This window comes from Schistocerca nitens, chromosome 2 (assembly GCF_023898315.1).
Source record: "Schistocerca nitens isolate TAMUIC-IGC-003100 chromosome 2, iqSchNite1.1, whole genome shotgun sequence".
Taxonomy (NCBI): Eukaryota; Metazoa; Arthropoda; class Insecta; order Orthoptera; family Acrididae; genus Schistocerca; species Schistocerca nitens.
Genome location: NC_064615.1, coordinates 718,329,279 through 718,341,920, shown reverse-complemented (window position 1 = coordinate 718,341,920; position 12,642 = coordinate 718,329,279). Strand labels below are relative to the sequence as shown.

The 12,642-nt window shown below is 41.8% G+C and overlaps 1 protein-coding gene across 4 annotated transcripts in view; it reads left to right on the top strand.

Annotated features, from left to right (window-relative positions):
- LOC126236895 (schwannomin-interacting protein 1 homolog) overlaps positions 1–12,642 on the top strand; it is an 816,191-nt gene that overhangs the window by 253,783 nt on the left and 549,766 nt on the right. The gene's annotated exons all lie outside the window — the stretch shown is intronic.

Genomic DNA, 12,642 nt, shown 5'->3' with positions numbered 1-12,642 from the left:
AGGTTCACGCATACCACTCTTACATACCGGTAAAAAAAAATGGTAGGTAACGTTGAAACCTTCCCGTCTCCTCTTTTTTTTTGTGTCAAGTGAAACCTTCCCGTCTCCTCTATATCTTTTTTGTTACGCAATAACCGTCTCCTCTATATCTCATTTGTTACTCAACCTTCCCCTCTACAATAACCTATGAAAGCTTCCCTCAGGATTTCTACCTCTTGCTTAATAATAACAAATGAAATCTTCCCTTTGAAATTAATTCTTTTGTCCATCTTCGCATACAAATTTCATTCCTGCTTATTAAAAGTGATTTTCTGATTATTTCGACGAAACAAAGAATGTGTCGTCGTCGTGGCCCTCAGTTGTTACCTGCAATAACCCAAAACTGTTCCCTACCTTTTTTACTGTTACTGGATCGCCACCTGACTGCTACATCGAACTGCGTCATGAGTATACTTACTCTGTTTTACTATACTCTATTAGCTGCTGGTGAGCTCTCATAATAAGTGGCTGTATTTATTACCATAGCTGACGTTATTCTTTAATAGCAAAGCTGACGTTATTCTTTAATTAATTTGACTGACGTTACGTAATTCATAGTTAAACTTTTTCTTGACAACAATAAAATTTTGCAAAGCTTTACGTTGATGGTTTTTTGAGATTGATTATAATCAGTAATGCAATATTGCTGGCAAAAATTAATTATATTCTGAATGAAATGATTTTACAAACGTTCAAATGGGACTTACTTTTTACAATAATCTTACAACTAGCAATGCGCAAGCATACCTTCAGTAGTCTTGGGTTTCTCAAAAAATTAATTCAATAATATTAGTTCCTCTTATGATGATAGTTAGCTGATGTCTCTGTACATCCGTTTATAATCTCCTGTAAATCATAGCTGGTGGCTAGCAGACACACCGCTCCTCTCAACCTCTCGCTTCAGACCTGCTACCGACTCGCTTCACTTCTCGCATACTACTGACTTCCTACGAACGCTAAAGTGCGGTCTCTCCCGCCAACAATGCTTTCTGGTGCAGACAATCCCTGCTACCATTAGAAAATGTATTAATGCGCGGTCTTTCCAGCTCTTTTCTTAAAATGTATCCATACGTGGTCTCTCCCGCCCTTTTTAAAATTACATCAATGTGCGGTCTCTCCTGCCAACAATACTTTGGTGCAGACATTCCCTGCTACTACAATTATTTCCAACATGACAAATATTAATTATTCCTACTTAATCCTATTAATAAAACATAAACATCTTTCATAAATTGTGGTTTGAAAATATACAATAGAAATATACACGTCTTACAACGTTTCTTCGTGTGTAATCAGTGACGATATGTGCGGTGTTTTGAATTCTTAGTCACGTTATTTCTAGTTCAAACGTTTGCGCATCTCGCAACTGGTGTAAGAAACCTACAATTAACGTCAATTTTTGCTAAAAAACAACGGCAATGAGTGCTGGGTTCTAATCCCGGGAATGCAAAAATTATTCATTCATCCCTTCATTTCAGATACAAACATCTCGCTACTACCAAAGAAATTGGTTATCTCTCATTTGATTGTGTTTACTCAACAATCTGGTTAAGTGCGTGGTTCGAATCCCCGTCCATCGAAAAACTTTGTCCCATCATTTGAAGTTTGTTACTCACGAAGGAAACCATATTTAACATCTGTTATGGTTAATTAATAGGCAAAGAAGTTGCTGAATATGAGTCCCGGTCCAGTACAAAAATTTTTGGCAAGTAATTGCAAGTTCCGCAATACTAGTTGATATAGTTAATAACCAGATACATCACGTATCTTTATGCTTAGTCAGCAATGAACATCTGTCCTGTGTTAGAGCATCGGTCAGTCCGCAGCTCGTGGTCGTGCGGTAGCGTTCTCGCTTCCCGCGCCCGGGTTCCCGGGTTTGATTCTCGGCGGGGTCAGGGATTTTCTCTGTCTCGTGATGACTGGGTGTTTTGTGCTATCCTTAGGTTAGTTAGGTTTAAGTAGTTCTAAGTTCTAGGGGACTGATGACCATAGATGTTAAGTCCCATAGTGCTCAGAGCCATTTGAACCAACCAGTATCGGTCAGGCACGAAACCTTTGCCTATAGATACTGGATTTTAATCCATATACAGAACACAGGAGTTGGTCACGTCTTTTAAGGTTACGACATATGCACAACTCATGATTTTTAACTTCACTTTGCATTGGATAAGAACGGCGATAGGTGACTTTCGAACTACACATACATCCACGTGCCGTCATGAATGCAGTGAAATTACTAATGATATGTTGTTGATGGTGAGGTCTCCATAGCGCACTTGTTGCTGTTAATTGAGGTTTTCTAAATGGTTAGTTCATTAACCAGTTTATACAAACAATATATGGAGCTGAAGGAATGAGACTTGACGACTCATTGCTAAGTTACATCTACCCTCCGAGTTGACGTGCTTGTATGTTCTGATTTATGTCCGATGGCTACTGGCTTCAATTTCCATCGTTGCTAGATGAAGTTGCGCATCGGTTAAGATGACGCAGTGGCATGTCAGAGTAACTGATTCAAAACCCTTTCACTTCATTCCTTCCCCTACATCATAGCTAGAGAACGCCGGGGTGGTTCTCCTGCAATGCTATAGCTGATTTCCTTTTCATTTTTCTCCTACTGAATTAGCACGGTGACTTTTATGGTCCCGACGACGGCGAGAACTTCAACTTCACTACCAAAGAATAAAATTAAAATAAGACAATGATACTGTATATCTCGGTAGTCAATGAGAAAACATAACAACAACAAGAGCTGAAATCCCTTTCTCTTCTTTCTGCATCTTCCAATGCCGTTCCTGTGAACAGAGCATTAGATGTAATTTATGATCCATAGTTCCATAATTAATTCACTTCACTCAGGAAATTAGGCTACTTTTTGCCATGTCATCGAGAGATCTTATCATTGATAAACTTTCACCATGAATTTTAATCCAATTCTCACCCTGCCTTTTATTTCGGTGATTACTTCTTCAACGTACGCACTGAACTGTAAGGGCGATAGATTGCATCCGTGTCTATTTAATCCGAGCACTTAATTCTTGTTGTTACATTTTTATCGTTGCTTCTCGGTTCTTGTACATATTATATATTTCTCATCTTTTCTATTGTTTAGACTTATTTTCCTCAAACCTTCCAAAATCTTGCACCAGTGTACTTTGTCGAACGCTTTTTCCATGTCGTCAAATCCTATGAGCATGTCTTGATTTCTCGTAAGTTTTTCTTTCACTACATAGCACGACGTCACTCCTGCCTTTCTGGTTCCTTTACATTTCCGAAAGCCGGACTCCATCGTTATCTAGCAGACCCTCTATTTTCTTTCCATTCTCCTGTATATTATTCTTGTTGGCAACTTGGATGCATGAATTTTTGAGCACACTGTGCAATAGTTCTCACACTACTCTCCCTGCTACCTTCAGGATTGTATGGATGGTCTTTTTCTGAAAGTCTGGTGATAAGTCCACAGAATCATACATTCTACGGACCAAAAAGGAATGTTACGTATGCTTTCTGTCTTACTTGGTCGAAAGACTTCCGTAGCTCTGTTAAACTTTGACTCTAGCAGTGGATCCTCTATGTCTTCCACATCGACTGTTATTTCTTCCTTTCTGACTTCAGACAGTACCTCTCCCTCGTGAAGACCTTCAATGAACTCCTTCCACCTATCTGCTACCTCCACTGAATTCAACAGTAGAATTCCTCTTCCTCTCTTTAAGTTTTATATGTGATGAATCAGTCCTTCAGACTACCATTTATTTTTCGATTTCTTCTCATTTTCTCCTACGGTCATTTCGCCATGGCATCCCGAAACCTCGTATTTATTTATATCTTAAGAGACTTATATTTCTGTATCTCCATCTTTTCATGAGCATTTTTCTTAGTCCTTTCTTTCGTCTTCGAAGTATTTCTTCTGTTATTAGCAATTAACTTTCTTATAGTTATATTTATCTTTCCAACTTCTGATCTTCTTTCTACATAATTTACCACCATACGAGTGGCCACGTTTCGAGATGAAAATGAAAATTCCAAACGCAGAGCTAGTAATTAAAGCAACATGTAACATAAACACATTACGATTGGGCAACACAATATAAATAATCTGTACCTGTCGCTAGTACGACCACAGTTAACTACTCATTTTTCCTCCCTGTCGCATGTTCATCGGAAAATTATAAGTGACCACACGCAGGGCGATCGCATGAGAAGAGTCAGCCCAGTGGCGTCTGTTTCGAATTTGAACACAGCTCCTTGACGTGCCTTCAGCTCTGTAGTCTCTGGAAATTCAACAGGTCGTCGCACCAGTGCTGCTTACAACCATCTCTCTCACTTCACCCATCCTTATAAACGCTCACGCGCCAATCTCGGTGACGCGTCAGCGTGTGCGACATATTGTCTACGCCGCGAGCCGCTAGGAATAAGTGTAAAACAGGGCACTCACCTGAATGAGGTGGTCGGGTGGCTTCAGTGGATGTGCGTTCGCTCACCTAGAGTTTAGTGATACAGAAATTTCCTGTGCAGTTGTAATGTTAACGTCCCCCTCAGCCGGAGCAGTGTAGATGTTCCCCCGGAGCAGATTTGCAGAGTCTGGCACGGTGGAGCGGTCCCCCTACACTATTCAGGACTTTGTCAGTAATGGCGGGGCTGTGAGGAGGGGGAGGCTCATCCACTTGCTGCGCCGTGAGAGCAATTTGGCTGCGAGCCGCGCCAGCGGGATGGACAGGTAGCCGGGGGCAAGCACCAGGCACCAGGTAGCGCCACGGAAGCTCCCAATTACGACGCCGGGATGGCCGCCCCGATTTCCGGCTCACCTAATTGATGAAATGGTCAAGTTTGGCGGCTGCAACGCTCGCTCGTACTTTCTCTCTCCACTCCTCCGTCTCTATGCTGCACTCCCTCTCCCTCCTGTCTGTCTGTGTGTGTGTGTGTGTGTGTGTGTGTGTTTGTGTGTCTATCTGTCTCCCTCTGTCTACACGCACGCACACACACACACACACACACACACACACACACACACACACTAAAAGTAACGACATCCGTCGGATGGACGGCAGCAGACACCACGAAACTGACAATTCTTGGAGCACGTAAAATGGCCCATATCTCAACAGTTCTTCAGTCAATAATGTTGATTCGACAGGTCCGTCACTGCACTTACCTCGCAAGTATCTATTTAAACTTATCTTTTCGTATAGGATTCCGTTTGCTCGTTCGTATGACCTGTGTAATATCTTAGCTGCCTCGCATTTTTTTCTCTTGCATGACGAAATCATGGATTTGTTTCGACAAATTCCAATCTTCATTTTACACAAATTTTTAACACCCTACAGCTCTCTCTAGTACCGCAGAAGGTATTCCCTCGATGTCTTAACACACTGCCTATCATCCTCTCTCTTTCTTGTCAGTGTTTTCCAAATATTTCTTATATCGCAGGTTCTACTCTCCCCTCATTTCTTAAAATTCCACCCAATTTCCATCAACCTTCTGTGGCAACAAGCCTCAAACGATTCACTTCTTTTACAGTTCTCCCCTGTCGATTACTCGTAAAATACAACAAAATAATATAGTCATGTTATGCATGTGACTGTCTGCTGTAGTTGCTTAAACCTTCATTTTCTATATTTGTCATTGTTAAAAAGAAAACAAAATCCGTTTTCATTACTTCCTGTCTCCCTCGCCCTCGCCCCTCCCTCTTCCTCCCTCTCTCTCTCTCTATATCTCTCTCGCTCTCTCTCTCTCTCTTTCTCTCTCTCTCTCTCTCTCTCTCTCTCGACATTCTAGTAAAATTAAAAATACAGAGAACAGCAGGCATGAGTATAAGCAAAAAGCAGATATTTTTTAAAATAGAGAAGTCACTTTATATCGCAACATAGTCTCGATTTGTAGATGTACATTTCATTCCGAAAGTTTCCACTTGTGTTATTCCGTTGTGCAAAAATTTTCTATCAATTTCTGCAGAACACTCTTTGACGACAACGATGGCTTCTTTCTTTGTTGCAAATATCTTTCCACTAAATCAGATTCTTAAAGTGAGGAATGTAAAGAAACTATGTGGAGCTAAAACTGATAAAAGAGTGGATGACGGATCAGTTAGAAGTCAGTTTATCATGTGACTTTTACATTGTGGGATAGTGGATTGCCCTGGTCAAAGACGACACATATTTGCATGCACGGCTTTTCCGCTTGTCATTTAACTAATGATCTAACAGTTAGTCTTATTGGGTTCCAGGTAGTCTCTGTGACTGTTACACGATGGGATACCCAAAAATGAAAGAAAAGAGACTTTACCGGCCTATTGTGGAGCGTTGTCATCAGTCTGTTTCAGGGTATGACTAGTTTCAAATCGTGTATAGAGCGATCTACCGCTACGAAGTGGCGCAAAAAGTCCAGATGATTGCGGTTCAACAAACATTGCTTTGAAACTTCTTTGGCTGCTCTTTCAGTCAACGTTGTTGATTCGACAGATTAGAGTCACTCTACTCATCTTTATTTAACACATCCTGTCGTTCAGGATATGAGTTAATAATACAATATGAATTTCTTCTACTCATATTCCATGCTTAGCAAATTTCCATGTCATTTTCTGTAAACTTATCAGATTTTTCGAAAAAGTTTTCTAAAGCTCGTATCAGAGTACTCAAACTAAAATACAACAAATGAAATTACACTGCTAATGTTCCCTACATACGTTCAGAACAATAACAGGAAGGTCAGGCACCTCGATAACTTTGTGGTAATTGTAGTGGACAAAATTTGGTATCAAAACACTGATCTTCTAGGAGATTCACTTAGTCTTTTATTTACATCTTCAGTTTCAGTACCTATCGCCAAATAGTTTTTAGAAAAGTTTAGTTTTCGTAATATGATTGTGTCAGCACCATTATGGGTGACGCTAAACTCGCACTCAGAGTAACGGCGAAGGCACATGCAAGGCACGACACCTTCTCAGTCTGAGAGTTTTCTTTTCCACAGATCTCACGGAATCGGACATCATAATATGTTCAGGTTTCATCTTCCACTAGGCTTCATTTCCTTTGAAGAAGTATGTTAGTACTGTCTTGCGCACATGTAACAAATTACATAAAATCGATGTAGATTTACTGCATTTCGAATTATATCGTTTGAAAATGTTTATGAATCATACAGAACCTGCACAAAAAGCTTCCAGCAGCGGAATACAAAACATTACACAACTCTTGCATTTTAAACAGGGAAAACGTTATTATAAAAGAAAGAAGAAAGGTTAGATTTTAGTGTCCCATTGGTGACGAGATGGTTAGAGGTGAAATACAAGTAAGGATTCCGGGGGGGGGGGGGGGGGGGGTAAGGGTAAGGGAAAGGAATAGAGTTGTATCCTTTTCAAAGGGACCACCAGATGTTTCTTTGTACTGTACGTTGGGAAACTGCCATTGGCGTTTTAGGAAGACCAACAAGTTGGCTACTTAACGGGTGAGCCAAACCCTCAGAGTCAAAATTGTACAGGTAGCAGACAATACTCTGAAATAAGGAATTAATATTTAGTTATTTATTGATATTACAGCCTTATGTTTCCTAAGGACTGATGAACGTATGACCTAAATACAGTTTGCGACCGTCTTTAAACACTATCTGATCAACGCGCATACAACATTATGCCTTTTTACACCATAACGCCTGGTCCACCAGAAATATCGTGTGTGATAATGTTCCTTGGTGCACTATGTGATCCCACCTGGCGCCATATGAGGGTACGCTCAGCATTGTCGAACACGATCGTTTGGTGTTATGGTATGAGTCTCTAGCTCTCACTGAATTTCGTTGGCATTCTCCGTAAATGAGAAGCATATAGACTTGTTCTTCGAAGGAATACATCATTCACATTCTCTTGATTCAACGATACTAGTCTTACCGTTACTATTAATGTTGTATTGCGAAACCGTCGAATGGTGTTTACATGTCAATGGGGCGTAAGATGGATAAGCCGTATTCGGCAAATATTTACTTTTTGCACGACATACGAGAGAGCATGTTCTTCGATAAGTGCCGAAGTGATAAGGAGTACCATTCAATCCGTGATAAGAAGATTGCAGCATTGCATTGATGCCAGTGGTCATCACTTCTGTAAATGGACGTTCATGCCACCTTTGTGACCTTCGTTGACCTTCAAAGACCTTACTGTTAAACATCATTGGATTCGTCTCGATAGCCGCTAACAGAAAATAAGTACCAAACTATAGCATTCCGTTTAAAAAAACAAAGATGACCTTCCTATCTCTGACGCGACCCCACCTAGCAACAAAAAACCAACGTCATATTGTGGCCCCCGTTGTCCCATGCAACATTTGTCCCATAAACTTTTCGGCTACTATCATACTTTCGGAGTTATTCTAGGTGGCAATAGTTAGTGAGTCACCCTGTATAGTATACTGTACTAGTTCTTCCTATGTACGGTCGAAGTTACATCGAGTTACGTTACTTGATAGTGACATATCATGCGAAAGTTGCTTTCATCCGTAAGTTTTGAACACCACTGTATCTCATGCACCAAAACGTTGTGACTATAGGCCACGGCGAGAGTGAATGCCGTCTGATGGCTATGTGGGCTCGTGACTTGGCAAAGAAAATATATGATCGGAGCAGAGACGAAAGGAAATCATTCTAGCGAGCGACGATATGGGCTGCAGATACGAAAATCCATTGGCATAAGCGTTATTTTAAATTGCAGATTGTTATGACCATGCCCCAGAAATGAGCCTTTCGGAAAAGGCGAAGTTGTTCGCACAATACTGTTACAAACCTCTACGGAAAGTAGTTGAAGAACAGAGAACCCACTTAGAGGGAAGAAGGTGTTCAACGTCACAGCCTTTGAGCGTTCATAAACCGCGCGCAGCCGCACCTCGACACAGAGCACGGTGGTCGGAGGCTTTCCTGTTCTGTATTCGGTGACCTGTGTCGGATCTGACGACAGAGTACAGGACTGGTACAAGCACAAGTCTTTCTAAGCACACGGTTCAGAGCAGAATGCCGAGCATGAGGATCCGCAGCAGACGACACTTACGTTTTGTTACATTGAACCAGCGACAGCGTGAATAACGAGCCCAAATGGAAACGTATCATCTGGTCGCACGACTGTGGTTACTTGTTAAACCAGGTCGGAGGTTGTGTTCGGATAGGGCGTCATCTCGGCGAAAGAGCACCGCGCCTCAGGCGGGCAGGGTAGAAGGAACGGTATTATGCTAGGAGGGACATTCACCTGGCTTCCTTGCGACTTGTGGTAGTAATCGAAGACCACGTGAATATTACTGCAGACCACCTGCATTCGTGTGTGATTGACGTCATCGCCGTCGTCGTTGCCATCTTCCAGTAGGATAACTGTCCGCACCACAGCGCCGTAATTTTGCTTCGGTGGTTTGAGGATTATAATAGTCAACTCACAGTGATGTCTTGGCCACCAAGTTCCGCCTGATCTGAACCCAATGGAGCATGCATGGGGAGCTATGGAGAGCAACCTCCACTACTACATCGTTCGATTTGCTCATAGGCATCTGTAGCGAAGTACTTCCGGAAAACCACTAAGAAATTTTCGAGCCCATGATACGCAGAATCGCTGTTGGTGCGTTCCTGAGTGGACCAACACGTTATTAAGCGTGTGGTCGTAGCTAAGTAACATCAGCTTACATCCGTTTCGCTTTTCCAACAGAATTCATCCTGCTGCAGCAAACAGTAAATGCAGATCGGCAATTTCTGTAATGAGTAACGCTCATTGTTTGCCATCCAGTCGTGAACTGGAAGCAGTATTAAGCTCCACTGTGTACACATCACAGACAACTGTATATTTTCGAGGCAGCGCCACCAATGTAGATCCGAGAGGCGGTTGTTCATTATGAAAAATGAGCTGTTTCCAAATACGTGCGTCACATGCACTACTCATTAGAGACTTCGATCCACCTGAAATATTTATTCCCAGCCATTGCATTCTTATCCCATTTTATTCAGTTTAGCTTCCTCTCCCATTTATATTATTTTGACCCATACATTATTCTCCACAGTGGCGAAAGACAGTCGCAAAACTAATGTCCTCTTCCTCGGTCGATGAAAATGTGCCCCAGTTTAAACAATAATACTGACTAGCCCTTCGTCCCAGTCCAACTCAGTAATATCTTTTTAGTCTTTTATTCTTTAGAAACTTGTTTTAGATGGATTTTCCATTTATCTATGCTACCAATAACTTCCCACCACTGATTATTTAAAGAATCGAAGCCCACGTATGAAACAGCTCCATAGATATGATTACCTTACAAATGACGTAGTGTCTTGAATAATGTTGCAAGTCACTAACTGCTCTCATTATCAAACACTGGAAGAGTACTTGGTAATTTGTGCTCCGTTGTAAGAAAAGCCGGTTTATGACGTATCTCAGTGTTTATGAAGTAATATCTCCTGAGCCATGTGTCATACAATCATATGATTCAGCAGGTGCCTTCAATGGTACAGGGTGTTTCAAAAATGACCGGTATATTTGAAACGGCAATAAAAACTAAACGAGCAGCGATAGAAATACACCGTTTCGTGCAATATGCTTGGGACAACAGTACATTTTCAGGCAGACAAACTTTCGAAATTACAGTAGTTACAATTTTCAACAACAGATGGCGCTGCGGTCTGGGAAACTCTATAGTACTATATTTTCCACATATCCACCATGCGTAGCAATAATATGGCGTAGTCTCTGAATGAAATTACCCGAAACCTTTGACAACGTGTCTGGCGGAATGGCTTCACATGCAGATGAGATGTACTGCTTCAGCTGTTCAATTGTTTCTGGATTCTGGCGGTACACCTGGTCTTTCAAGTGTCCCCACAGAAAGAAGTCACAGGGGTTCATGTCTGGCGAATAGGGAGGCCAATCCACGCCGCCTCCTGTATGTTTCGGATAGCCCGAAGCAATCACACGATCATCGAAATATTCATTCAGGAAATTAAAGACGTCGGCCGTGCGATGTGGCCGGGCACCATCTTGCATAAACCACGAGGTGTTCGCAGTGTCGTCTAAGGCAGTTTGTACCGCCACAAATTCACGAAGAATGTCCAGATAGCGTGATGCAGTAATCGTTTCGGATCTGAAAAATGGGCCAATGATTCCTTTGGAAGAAATGGCGGCCCAGACCAGTACTTTTTGAGGATGCAGGGACGATGGGACTTCAACATGGGGCTTTTCGGTTCCCCACATACGCCAGTTCTGTTTATTGACGAAGCCGTCCAGGTAAAAATAAGCTTCGTCAGTAAACCAAATGCTGCCCACATGCATATCGCCGTCATCAATCCTGTGCACTATATTGTTAGCGAATGTCTCTCGTGCAGCAATGGTAGCGGCGCTGAGGGGTTGCCGCGTTTGAATTTTGTATGGATAGAGGTGTAAACTCTGGCGCATGAGACGATACGTGGACGTTGGCGTCATTTGGACCGCAGCTGCAACACGGCGAACGGAAACCCAAGGCCGCTGTTGGATCACCTGCTGCACTAGCTGCGCGTTGCCCTCTGTGGTTGCCGTACGCGGTCGCCCTACCTTTCCAGCACGTTCATCCGTCACGTTCCCAGTCCATTGAAATTTTTCAAACACATCCTTTATTGTATCGCTTTTCGGTCCTTTCGTTACATTAAACCTCCGTTGAAAACTTCATCTTGTTGCAACAACACTGTGTTCTAGGCGGTGGAATTCCAACACCAGAAAAATCCTCTTTTCTAAGGAATAAACCATGTTGTCTACAGCACGCTTGCACGTTGTGAACAGCACACGCTTACAGCAGAAAGACGACGTACAGAATGGCGCACCCACAGACTGCGTTGTCTTCTATATCTTTCACATCACTTGCAGCGCCATCTGTTGTTGAAAATTGTAACTACTGTAATTTCGAAAGTTTGTCCGCCTGAAAATGTACTGTTGTCCCAAGCATATTGCAACAAACGGTGTATTTCTATCGCTGCTCGTTTAGTTTTTATTGCCGTTTCAAATATACCGGTCATTTTTGAAACACCCTGTATATGTGGATAATGCCTGAAAAATGTGGCGAATAGAAATAATAGTAGTAGTAGTAGTAGTAGTAGTAGTAGTAGCAGGAGTAGTAGTAGTAAAGAAGTAATAAAGTTAGGCATGATGCTCAAGTTTTACTCCATGAACAGCGAAAATATAATGAGCGATAAACTTCTTTTCCTTTCATTATTTTGGGACGGTGCGTCAGCGAAAAAGATTTCAGAAAAGTCTTGCGGCTCCCTCTGAAGATGGCTGAACGTTATACGGCCGAAATATTAGAAGAAGAATGAGATTTCTTGGGGCTGCACACCCGAAACTTAATGGAACATTTCAGAAAAGGTCTGAAATAACGTGTAAAGTTGGAAATCATGGGTGCTTTTATTCTCAAACACTGGACGAATATGGTCTGTGAAATTTGCACACCGTAAGTTAGGATGCCTCAAGACGTATAGATTGTTTCCAACTTCAGTATCTGACTTACTGTGTTAAGCCTTTGACATAAGATTATAGTTCCTAAACAGTAGATATTGAAAGCATTTTAATTTTTTAATTATGTGAAATACTGAAAATAATATTTTTGATGCCCCTAAAAGCACACA